Genomic DNA, 11,652 nt, shown 5'->3' on the forward strand with positions numbered 1-11,652 from the left:
GTTTGAGGGCCATATGGCATCAGCTTTCAGGAGCATGGAGGGAATTTGCCATTTAACAGAGGTTGGCATGTGCTATGTAATAAATTCCCCAGGAGCAGCAGCATCCCCTCTGCAGTATCTCTGCCCTTCTGGGACCTGCAGCACCAGGCAGAGCTGGATGGATCAGTCATCAACACCTGGAACAGAAGATCTTGGACACAGAAAGAAGCTGCAGGGAAGTGTGAGACGGAGCTGGGGCTGGTCATGTGAATTTGTGAAAGGCTTAACCAAATTGCATGATCCTTTATATGATACTCAAAGACTGTACTAATGCTCTAGATCCTTTGAGTTTGGATGTGTCTAGAAGAGAATTTAAGAAATGTTTTTTATCCTTCTGTCATCACTGTTTCAGCACAGCTCTGTTTGAATTGTGGCTGTATCTCTAAAGTTATCTTCTTGCTGTGGTCCCTGCCACAAGAGTTGCAGCATTCCTAGCTTCTTCAATATTTAAACAAACACTCAGTGTAGCAATTCTTCGGCTCCTGTTATCCTAGATACAAAGTTAGCTACATTTATGACCCCTTCCTTGAACACAGTCTCCCTGACATTCATGCAGTTTTGAACCCTGATGTCTCATGTCTAGATTTCAGCTGTCACTAACATAGTAATCTTCAATTAGAAAAGACAAACTAGTAGGGCACAAAGTCTTATAAGTTGTTATAGTGTATCGCCAGATTTAAGACACCTTATGTACCCCCTTCCTCCCAAACGCCAATATCCAATGTTATGAACTCTGCTGCTTCCACTTTCTCATTGTGTTTCAAAATGAGTAAACCAAAGCAACCCTCATGCCTGTTCCATCGAGTAAGACGATATTAAAATTTAGCTGTGTAAAAGTTCTTTGCCCCTTTCAGGAAAATATTTTGTTTGATTTGCTTTGATTGTAGGATGAAGAGAAACTGTCAATTTTTATATACTCCTCACTGGTGTTTTAGGCCCCAATTTAAATTTCTGTGGTTGGGCCCACCTTAGCCTCATGTTAAATAAGGAAATGTTGCAGGCTTGTAGGCAGGGCGATGACAGTAGGCTTCACTCAGGACCCTGGCGACCCCATATCATCATAGTTTCTACAGATCATTTTGCCTCCGCCTTAAAGGGAGCTCCATTTAGAGTGCAAGTAGAACAGTTCAGGGACATGCCAGGAATGACAGCCCCTGAAAAACCTAGGCAGATACACTGTTGAGATGGAATCCTCTCAGGAAGCTTCAGAAAGCAGAGGGAAGCCCAAAAGCTTGCCTACTCTGGGTGTTTGGCACAGACAAATGGGCACTAAGGACCCACAACTGTGACTAAGGCAACGCCACCCAGGCCCCTGAGACCTCACGCATGACTAGGAAGATGAGGGCACTGAACACAGGCTTGGTGCATGGGAAGATGTCACCCAGGAGGTGGTGCCTTCCAGCCAAAAGAACGGGAGCTAGTGCTGCTTTGGTGCCTGTGGGAGAGATGAGGAACACCTGAAACCCCCGGAGCATCAGCCTGGACGTGCTGCCCGGGCACCTGGTCAGGAGGAACGAGCGTTGCCTGTGCCGGCAGTGCCCACGGGATGGGAGGACTGGAGCACGCAACCTGCACACAGCAACCTCCTGATGAGGTTTTCTTTTGTAGATGTTGGGACAGCTTTCCAAAAGGATGGGAGACAATGCTTGTTTCTTTGTCAGTGACAGTGCAGCTAAAATAAAATACACTTAAAACTGTAACTACAGAGGAGCAAAGTATGAGTCCCCCTGCCTGCAGCCTGTCTGCCTGTTGAAAGACATTTTGCTTTAGCAATTCTACTGCAATCTGTAACCACCTTGAAGAGAAAGCTCGTGATAAACTCCTCCTGTATAAAATATGCAGAGAGTTATTTTTCCCAGCCTGTGTAAGCAGGAATTCATCTATTTCCAGTTATTTCACACCAAGCAAATATTTTTGCTTTAGATGTTGCCAGGCACCGTATGCATTTTGACATTTACATTCAAATCCTGCTTTTGCAAAGTTTTATAGCCTGAGATACTGCTTTATTGGTCTACACTGGACATGGCTTATTAACCAAATCTTTTGTTCGATCTAAGCCTCGCAGCAGAAAGTGAGTTTAAAAAAAAAAAAGAGCAACATAGCAATTAAGAAGATAATTTCTTAGCAATATCCCTATGATTTAATGCTTGAAAACTTAGTTCTTCAGTTCCCGCTTGAGAAAACATTATTTACAGGAAACAAATAAATATTTCAATTTCTCTCCATCTGTTCTCTATCATCACTTCATAAAATAAGTGATATAAAGAAAAAGGAGACTTACTTGTGTCTGCGTGAGAGCTGCCTAAGGCTTTGAAGCAGTGTCAGCTGAATGAAGCAAGTTCCGTAAGAGAGGTGGAAAAAAATGCCCGTGCAAATTGTCCGACTTGTTATGCTACCAAATAGGTACCTCACAGTTCCTTGTCACTCTCCCACTAAGTCAACAAAGATGTAGGAAGTCAGTTAATCATTAACATATTATAAAAATATGAAAGCTTTACCATATGTATTTTTTTTCTAATTGTTCTAAGACACTCAACAAAGTTATCTGTATAACTTCCATGGAAAATTCAGCTTTCTGTAAGACGCTCAGAAAATCTGCCTTTGCGATTCCATGATTTTCCAGCTTAAGACCAGCACAATGTCCCAGCCCCACAGCCTGAAGAACACTGAATTCTCACCTGAAAGACAATGAAGTGACTTCATAACCCTTTCTTCTTTGTTGGAATTTTCCTCCTGTATTTATGCAACTCAATTTATGCAGCTCTGCAGTGGGAAGAAACATATGGGAAAAGGAGGAGGTTTTCCAAGGAGTAAACTCAAGCCGAACTGTTATCTTGCTGGACTGTGGTTGGCAGTGCCCATACTTCAGTACAAACAGTACCATGTTTGCTATCACTGATGCTTTAAAAAAAAAAAAGAAAGAAAAAAGAAAACAACACATTTTATTATTATTATGTTACGTTTGCCTTGCTTTGTGGTTTTCCCATGAATGTAAATAATGTTTTTTACAAATGGTAAGAGAATTCTTAACTCCATTCTGGTTCCTCCTGTTTGAAACCTAGAATGACCTATGCTAATCTCCAAATGATGCACTGGCTGCTACAGTGGAAGGACATTTCCACAACTACTGTTGAAATAACAGGAAGTTTATTTCATGGAAGTATTCTGAAGTGAGAAGCCCTCATCGAAAAAACCCTCTCACCTATAACACACACCATGGCTGGTCATTGCCACCACTAAAGAAGTTCTGCAAAATAGCCTTAATCCATATCCTTTAATTTTCTGCATTGCCTTTGATCCAGCTCCCCTCCTCTCTTGCTGCATCTTCCAGCTGATGCTGATTCACTGGTTTCACCCACAGGTTACACAGCCTGGCCGTGGCAACATGGTCCTGTCTTCTTCTGCAGCTCGCCAGGGTGGGATTTCCTCTGTGGCTGGTCACAGGATAGATGGTGTCAATTTGTTGCACAGGTGAACTCACCTGCTCAGGCTTTGCTGTTGCATGACAGAAAGCCCCAACACATAGAGACCCCAAGGGGCATGTTGTCATGTTCAGCCTGGAGAAAAGGAGGCTGAGGGGAGACCTGATCACTGTCTACAACTACCTGAAAGGAGGTTGTAGCATGGAAGGGGTTGGTCTCTTCTCCCAAGTAGCAAGTGACAGGATGAGAGGAAATGGCCACAAGTTGCACCAGGGGAGGTTTAGATTGGATATTAGGAAACATATATTCATGGAAAGGGTTGTCAGGCATTGGAACAGGCTGCCCAGGGAAGTGGTGGAGTACCTAAAGGTGTTTAAAAGATGCATAGATGAAGTTCTTAGTCCCAGTGTTTGTTTAACAGTTGCACCCAATGATCTCAAGGGTCTCTCCCAACCAAAATGCTTCTATGATTCTATGTGTTACATTAGTACAGCCTTTTTACATGGTGCTGGGTCTGCTGATCCAGAAGGACAGCGTCCTTGGGCAGTAGGCAGCTGGGAGATAGGTTCCTTTTCTTGGTTTGATAACTGTATGAGACAATATTTGCATGCAAACTGAATTGCTGATTTTACATATGAAGCTGCTGCATGCAAGGAATAGGAGTGTCATCCCCTGTACTACTCTCAGAACAAGTTGTTTGCGCCCCCAAATTCTGTATCTCTGACCTATTTCTTCTCAGTCACAAAGAAAAAAAATGTGATATTTTAAAGAGTAAATTGTACAGAAAAATAGTAATTTTGATATATTTGTCAAAGACTATCAGTGCAGTGAATTTTAATCAACTGAAAATATACAGCACTTAGTCTGTGATAACATAACCAGCAGCATAAGCACCACTACATCAGTGCAAAATACAATACAGTACAATACAAATAGAATGGAATGGAAGCATTATAGGCTGCAAATGACAGTACTAAGTGTTTTTTCTTCTCAGCGTATGATAATGTCTTCTATAAGTGTGTTCTTTGCCAGTGTATTAGTGACAAATTATTAGGAAGTAGATGGAAATTAAATCAATTTCTGACTGCCATGTTTAAAGGAACACATTCTACACATCAGACTTTATTGTTCTTTGAATGCCAATGGTTAATACTTTTTTTGGGCAGAAAACATTTGCTTTTTTCCTCCTGTGGCCTTGACCCAAAGCACATTGAAATCAGTGGTAACAGTTCTGCTGACTTCAAAGACCTTTAGATCAAGCCCAGTCCTTTCTGTGGTTTACAATTTCATTGTTAAATACCACAGAACAGGAAATATTTGTTTCAAGTTATTTTTGCCTTCCTTTGCCACGCTGAAGACGCCAGTCTGAAATCAAGATGCTGTGCAAGACACATAGCCCAATAAGTGGTACCAAATAGGCTGCAGACAGAGCCCCATAACCAGCTCGGAGGCTCAGGTACAAGCACTTTCTTGCTTTTTGTTTTGAGACAAAGGTTACTTCTCTCAGGAAACACAGCAGCATCCCTGCATGCAGCTGGTCCCTCTGTGATCGGTGAACTGTGGATTAGAGTAGTTGCATCCTTACTCTTTGTTGCCGCTTGTCCTCAGCAGATTGTCAGAACAACACCTCTTCAAATCCAACACTGAACCCAAGTGTGGGCCTCTAAACCAACAGCCTGAATCTGAGAAAAATATTTGCTTAAACACCTAACTGTATAGCTTTATGGCCAAATTAAGTTGTCCTTTGAAACCTGGGAAATTCAGAGATGAGACAAACAACTCTACCAAATGACACAACTCACAGGACAATGCTTCACAGCCCAGCAGCAACAGACCCTCTGCCTGTTTTGCCCACGCCTCTTCAAAACCATATCACAAATAGGTTATCAACACTATGTTAAATGACGTTGGAAAACTGGACACTTAAAGGATGCAAATGGGTTTTCAAAGGGTGCATGATGACCTTGTTGCAATCATTGTCCCACTGTTGAGGCTAATGCCATCAGCTGCGCATTGAGCAACTGCACAGATAAACTCCACAGTTGTTGCAATAACAAATGCCTAAATGCTTTTGAACAGGTTAAACCCCTTGCACTCCATTTCCCATGCCTTAGGAAGGAGGAAGGAAGCTTCCAGGCAAGGGGGTTGGGAGTCCTCCAAGTGGATATGCTCCTGTTCCTCTGGTGGTGGCCAGCAGTGGTGGGATGGATGCTCCACAGCATGATGCTCCCTGTGTTGCTAAACATGATCCTGGGGCAGGGGTGGTCTTGTCATAGCATGGCAAAGGGCTCAGTTGTTCAGCAGCGTGACTTTTGCTTTTAAAGTGGTTGTCACTCTTTGTCCTGCCATGCCTGGTGAAGGCTGGGAGCGTGTAGTGGCTGGACTGCCCAAGGCTTGCCTCTGAAGACAGGCACCTGCTGCCAAGCTCAATGGATGCCACAGGGAAACACTACACATCATCATCAGATACTCAACACAGTCCCAGACTACATTCACTCCATTCATGGAAGCCAGCCCTTATGGCTGATCCCCATCAGTTGCGGGGTTCTCTGGCTCCAGGGAATTCGGTAATAGTTTCGTTGTGCTACTTCCATCATGTCATTGCATTTTGCTGTCTTTGATTTCTCCTCTATTTTGTGAAGTCCCAAATGAGTGTCCAAAATGCTCAGTCCTTATTGTCCTCTATGTTAGTTCTGTTTGTATTTTTTTCTGTCCAGCGTGGAAGGAATTGAAACACGTTTTAGTCTAACACTCCCGTGGACCCTGACATCATATGTTGTCCCTCCTAGCAAGAGAGATGGTGTTCAATGTCCAATTTAGATATTAGAAGCTGGGAAGCCTGTAATTCACCCATGTCTGGACTTGCCTCCTTCCGAACAGTCTTGCACAGCACTAAAATCAATGGTCAAATACTTGTTTAGTGCTTTCTCTATCCAAACCATGCCAGAGATCTTTAGTCCACCATCAGTGTCACCAGTACTGTCCTCAAACACCCTGCTGACATGCTTACAACTTTTTTTTTGTTCTTAACTTTTCCTGGATTTCCCTTATTACTGAACTAGAAGACTAACAGAAACTTCCTGTGAAGAAGTCTACACTTTTACTATCAGTCAATTAAAAACAAAGGGGAAATGGAAGCAAACAGAACACAGTCACCCAGGTTATCTCCAGCATGGGTTGTTCAGACATTTTCTTCAGAGACTAGCAACCTTTGGAGTGGGCTCAGGACTAGTTTTTGAAGGAAAACTGAGATGACAATTACAGACTCAATAATTTCAAGAGAGATTATTTCACTGTGACCATGACTCAACATGGGGCTGATTTAAACTGAACAAAATTTGTCTTTGGCTCAGCAAGAAACTGATGTTTTTTCCTGGAGATACAGAACACAAAAACTCACATACACAAAATGAAAGGCTGCTAAAATTAGATGCGCTCTTGTGGTTTGGGTATCCTTCTGGTTATTCCCAGATACCCAAAAGTAGGTCACTCAAAGCTTAACAAAGACATTTTCCTGAGACGTGTTGACATTTTAGAGGTAGTGGAAAAGACCACCTGATGGGAGGATGTTATCGACATGTCACGCTCCGGTTTCTCTCCGCCCTGGAAGCGTTTCTGCACTGCAAGAGCACCGCAGTGTTACAAGGCCAGGCTTTTTTCAGTTCATCGGAGCTGCCGTAGCAGCTTGTTCTTATAACGGCTGGTAGAAGTCACAAGAAAATCAAATTCCCTTTAAAGGGAACAACAGCAAAATATCAATAGAATATTTTAGCTGGTGACATATCATGGCGGTTTTAAAGCTTTACAAAGCAAATTCCTGCACAAATCATGAGGCACTATTAAAGTTCTGCTTTAGGAGAAACATATGAATCACTGGTTGCTCATTAGCTGATCACGGCCATGACTTTGGCTATGAGATCTTTGAGATCCTTGTTGCCACCCTAAAAGGGTTTCTGTACCCTTACCCCACTTCCTGGTCATAGCTGAACAATGACTGTGATCTTTCAACTGATTGATACCCTGTTGAGATTGATGCAGTAAGAAGTAGATACAAATGTTCTGGCAAGACAGAACAAATAAAATAGGATTCTGCAGAAAGCAAAATAGATTTTTTATGAACTATCTTCTTATCAAAAGCAGGGTGCTGGTGGGGAGCAGAAGGATGCAGTTCCATAAAGAGCTCCAGACCTCCAGACAGGGCATGTTCCTTAAATATGTGAAGGCCAGATGCTTTTCAAAAGCATTTTATTGCAGCAACATTGTCTTAAACGTAAGTCAGGTCTACTTCTTAATCCTTGCACCAGTCTGTCCTTTACTTGGGCACTGGGGGGAAAGAGGCGTCAAACTGCCCCTGCTTTCCCTTGAAAGCACGATGTAGCCAGCTTATGAATTACAAGGCAAAGGAAATGTCAGGCCATCAATCCTCCAATGATGTGTGCTCCAGCACACACGAAAGACAGTCTCAAAAAGGGGGGTCAGCCACCTGGAAGGGGCTGGTGAAGTGAGACCAACTTTATGTTGGCCCCAGGAAATGTTTTTATGGACACCTAAGTTTGTCAGTACAGGAGCACTGGTAGGAGGCTCGGCCACAAAAAATATTTTATCTCAGAAAATATGAGGAAAAACAAAAGCAAACTTAATAACTAACCAAATTAGTATACGGAAGAGTTTGTGGCAATTCCTGTAGGTGCATGTGTGGAGAGGGTCTGTAATGGAAGAAGAAAGGTCATTTGAGACGTGCAGCCTGGAGCACTCAAGCCCAGTTTGCAAGCTGAGGACTTGCAAATTCCCACCTATTTTCCTGACCTGTCAGTCTACAAAAGCCACGTATTATAACTACCTCTGTTCCTTTAAGACCCCAGTTATAAAACCATTGGCAAGATAAATATTTACCAAAGTAGTCACACCCTGGTACATGACCATTTAATGTAAGAACTTCAAACACGAAAGGTGGGTTTATGGAGACCATAAAATTTTCATTCTGAGTTTCGTGACTCCCAGAGACTTCACACCCAACCTCCACACTGCACACTTCCCTCACCGCTCATGACAACAGTACTGTACTCCTCCTCTGAACAATTGCACCTGAATTTCATTTTCATGTGTCTGTCTTGTGCTCACTGGTTCTTGATAGGACTTTCTCTGCTAAATGAGTCTCATTTTGCATATGGTGCTGGGTAGCACACACATAGCAATCTTTAAATCACAGTTTTGATAGTCTCTCTACCCTCTAATAATTTAGATAAGTCTTTTTTTCACGTTTTCCAGTTTTTCAGCATTTTTTGATTGGATATGGATGGTAGAATTAGACATGATATTTTAGGAAGTTTAGAAAGTTTTCAGTAATAATGCATAGCAAGATACTACTTTCCCCATGTTCCCCCTCTCTTCCACGATACTGTTCCAACCTTTTTCCTAGAACACAGAATCTGTATGAGCTGTTCATTCACTGTGATCCCAAGCAGTTTTTGAGGGTCCTTGCTTTCTGGTCTATATTCCATCACCCTGTCCGTGTGATCTCCACCACTTGCTCGATTAATTGTTTTGCATGTCACCGTATGAAACAGAAATTTGTTTGAACACACTCAGATTATCAGACTTGGTCTATACAACCTTCCTCCTCATTGTTTGCTGTGCAAGTGGTGACCATTACCACTGTGCCTCTTTTGTAATCATCTCTCTTCTTTGTGCGGTGGAACTGCCCTTCATGTAAAAATGCTGGTCTAAATAACTCCACCTTTTGCAAAACCAGTGTGATAACAGTTTACTCACCTGGTTCTTTTTCTCCTCATCGCAGTAAAAATAAGAAGAAAGACTATTTTGTTTACTTCTTGAACTATAAATAAATTCAAACACACATAGAGGATTTGGAGAAGAGAGTGACTGAGCAGAGTTTTGTAAGAATCCCTTGATCTCAAACCTCAGAGGCATATAGTCTACATTCAAATCAAAAGGATTCAGCATGTGCTGGCAGTAGAGAAATAGACCTACAACTAATTGTGTGTACTGCAATACTTGGGCTTTTAGAATTCAGGACTGTTAGGCACCTAAGGCATGGATTAATTCCACTTTTGATTTTAATGCCTACATTAGGAGGTTTGTCTTCCTAGAGAAAGAGGAGGAGGTATGGAAGGGAGAGATACTCAAGTTGAACCAAGCTCTTTTCAAAACTTTATCTCAGCTTGCCTATAGAGGGAATCAAGGCCAATTAGGCTCCACCAGCTATGTACCTAAATGGTAATCCAGACCTAGCACTCCATACACACTGAAGAGCTGGACTTCAATACAGATATTGATATCACTGTCTGCAACCCAGCACCTCAGTGTAGAAAAAAGCAGGAGAAATGTGCATGTGCAGCTGTACTCTCAGCAGCCTTTGCACATAGATACTGCAATTAGCCAGCACTTTAAGTTTGGGTTCAGAGCCTCATTACTAAGATATTTTCCTTTTAGTCAAAATCTTCTAAAATGGGCAGATTTAATATTTGTTTCTTAATCCTCTCCTCCCTCCAGATTTTTAATGCAGCATAGATGAGGTTGTTAGGGACATGGTTTAGCATCAGTGTTAGGTTAATGGTTGGACCCAACGATCACGAGGGTCTCTTCCAACCAAAACAATTCTGTGATTCTATATTCTGTATGTGGAGGGTTAAGAGGGCAGTGGGGCAGATTCTGGGCACCCTTCTTCTCCCTGGACTATTTCCATTTCCTAATTCACTGATTGCCTACCATGAACTATGCAAGCAGTCCTAGGAACAGAAACTCAAGATCCTCTGTTCCCTTTTGAAACCCAAATGCATTGGCTGAATATTTAGGCCTGCTTTGTTTCTGGCTTTCTGAACGATGGTGGTGCAGATCAAGCAGGAATTGGATATTGCTCTGCCCTCAACCAAAAGCAAACTCAAGAGCAAGCAAAACCCCAGAGAACAAGCCAGCTCATTACTGGGTTGTTTAGAGAACTTAGGATGACTGAGGCAAAAGGATGACTTCTTCCTCCATGCTGAGTGCTCGTTAGTGCAGGTATCTCCCAAAGCAAAAAAGCTGCATCATTACTGAATGCATTTAACAGCATGATGATCTCCTCACACGGTGACACCTGAGAATCTGAAATTCCAAGTTGTTCCCCTTAAGTGTAAGTTCAAAGATGCCTTAAGTTGTTGTTTTGGTTTTTTTTAATACACTACAGTAATTAAAAATGCCCGCCCCAGCATATGGAGACAGTATGGCTTTGCTGTATCACGTATGGAGAAAGAGAAAAGCAGGAAATTCACAGCCCTGATGCAGTTTATTGCCGGTTTAGTTTTTCTTCCTTCAGGGCACTGATCCTTCCAGATTTTCTTAGTTTTCACTTCCTTGAGATCTATATCACCCCATTGCTAATAAAAAGAACTTGACCTGCTCCACCCCTTTCAGGTCAGCGCTGGCCACTTCAATCATCAGTTTTATCTCCCTTTTTATCTGTGGAGGAACTGTACCTGCATGTGAAAGCCGCTGAGGCTGTATCTCCTGGGAGTGGCTATGAATGGTGCTCACCAGGCTCATACTTCCCTATTCAGATACTGAGATAAATAATCTCATCTCCCATTGCTTATTATTTAGTCTGCAATTACTCATTGTATTTCTATTTCTCTGAGGCTGCTAGAAAAGACACAAGCCTAATTTACCAGTAACAAACACTTTATGAAGAGAAGACAGCTGGGAAGTGAAACAGATGTTGAAACTAAACGCTTGAAACAATCTTCATCAGGAGGATTTTGTTAATTCCTCTCAGGGTTTTTGACTTTACAGCTCTACCAAAATAACATTTTAGTAGAACTCTGGTAAGTTTACATCCATCACCTGGTTTACAGAATATGCTCTCCATCAGGAGGCTACAAATGATGCTATCACAAGGAACAGCAGCAAACTAAGAGCTCGTGGTAATGCATGTCACACAGCAGCTTTTTCAGAGTTAATATTGCCTATTCTTAGGGAAGTTGCTTGGAATGAGTAAGGTCTAGTTAACATAGTTGCACCTTAGTATTTGCTTAAGAAAACCCTTTCACTAACTCCGTCAAAATACGTGAAAATAAATCTAGGACTCCTGAGTATTCTCACCTGTAATGTGTAGCATTCATAGAGATTTAGGTTATTGAAAAGAAGTATGCTATCTTTCAACACCTTGTATATAAATCTTCAGCTCCTCTGTCAC

The sequence above is a fragment of the Columba livia genome, chromosome 1 (assembly GCF_036013475.1).
Source record: "Columba livia isolate bColLiv1 breed racing homer chromosome 1, bColLiv1.pat.W.v2, whole genome shotgun sequence".
NCBI lineage: Eukaryota > Metazoa > Chordata > Aves > Columbiformes > Columbidae > Columba > Columba livia.